Source organism: Micromys minutus (genome assembly GCF_963924665.1).
Source record: "Micromys minutus genome assembly, chromosome: 5".
In the NCBI taxonomy this organism is placed as follows: Eukaryota; Metazoa; Chordata; class Mammalia; order Rodentia; family Muridae; genus Micromys; species Micromys minutus.
The window spans coordinates 62,979,410-62,980,971 of record NC_137974.1 but is presented as its reverse complement, the minus strand read 5'-3'; positions in this window follow the sequence as shown (position 1 = coordinate 62,980,971).

Genomic DNA, 1,562 nt, shown 5'->3' with positions numbered 1-1,562 from the left:
TTAACAGGCCCAACTTGAGACCCATCCCATAGTCAAACACCAGTCCTTGACACTATTAATGATACTCTGTTATACTTGCAGTCAGGAGTCTGTCATGGCTGTCCCCTGAGAGGATCCACCCAGCAGCTGACTCAGAAAGATGCAGACTCCCACAGACAAAGAGTGGATGGAGCTTGGGAACTCTTATGGAAGAACGGAGGAAGTACTGCAGCCCTGGGATAGGAGAGGATAGCAACTCCACAGGAAAACTAACTAACCTGGACCCTTGAGGCTTGATGGGGCTCAATGAGAATTAACCACCAACCAAAGAACATACGTGGGCTGGACCTAGACCTCCCTGCACATATATTGCAGAAGTGCAGCTTGGTCTTCATATGAGGCCTGAATAACAAGAGTGTGGGGAGGTGGGAGTTAATCCCAAAAGCTATTGCCTATCTATGGGATATGCTTTTCTATCTGAGCTGCCTTGTCTTCCTCGGTGGGAAAGGATTTGTCTATCCTTACAGAGATTTGATGTGACAGGGTGGGAAAATACTCAGGGAAGTCCAACTCACACTGAAGAGAAGGGGAGAGGGAGGGAGGACTGTGGGAGGGAGTTATAAGAAAGGGGCAATGATTGGGATGTCAAGTGAGTAAGTAAAAAAAAAAAAAGTCACATAATAATATAAATAACCAGGGAAAATTCTATTTTTTAAAAAAAGTAATTATATTTGGGCCAGTGTAGTGGCTCATGCTTTCAGAAAAGTCTTATGACCTTAGTTAAATCCTTAGGATTCACATGTGAAAGAAGACATGTCTTAGTTGGTATTTTTTTTTTACTGTGAATAGTCACCATGACCTTGGCAACTCTAATAAGGAAACATTTAATTGGAACTGTCTTAGAATTCAGAGGTTTAATCCATTTTGTCATGGCAAGAGGTACAGAAGCACAGAAACAGTTATGGTGTTAGCAGTCAGCTGTGAATTTTATATCCTGATTGACAGGCAGCAAAGAGAAAGTGAAACACTAGGCCTGGCTTGAGCATCTAAAACTTCAAAGCCCATACCCTAGTGACATTCTTCTTCCAACAAAGCCATGCCCCTGATCATACCACTCCCTATGGGGATCTTTCCTATTCAAACCAACACAGAAACTATGGATAACCAGATTCTCCTTAAACATCCACATGTATAGAATGGCACTATAGTACAGTCATCACTACATACACACATGTCAATCAATCAATCAGTCAAGCAATATAAAAATAAAACTGGAAGATTAAATTGTACCAGAGAAATGTTATTGTTCAAAATATACTACGAAAGAGAAATTATTTTTATTGTATAATAAAATTCATTAAGATTATTTCTAAATTTCTAGGTGTCTCTAAATGTTTTTGAAAAGAACTTTTTATCCATTTATATTAAAACATATGTATGTATTCATACAGAGAGAGCAAGGTGGAAAATTTGTCTCCAGATAGCTCTTGGAGTGCAGAATATAAGAAAAAGTTAGTGTTGAAGGCATTTTGAAAGCATGTTGGGTGTATGATAAACAGAGACTAGGTTTTTTTTTAATGCAA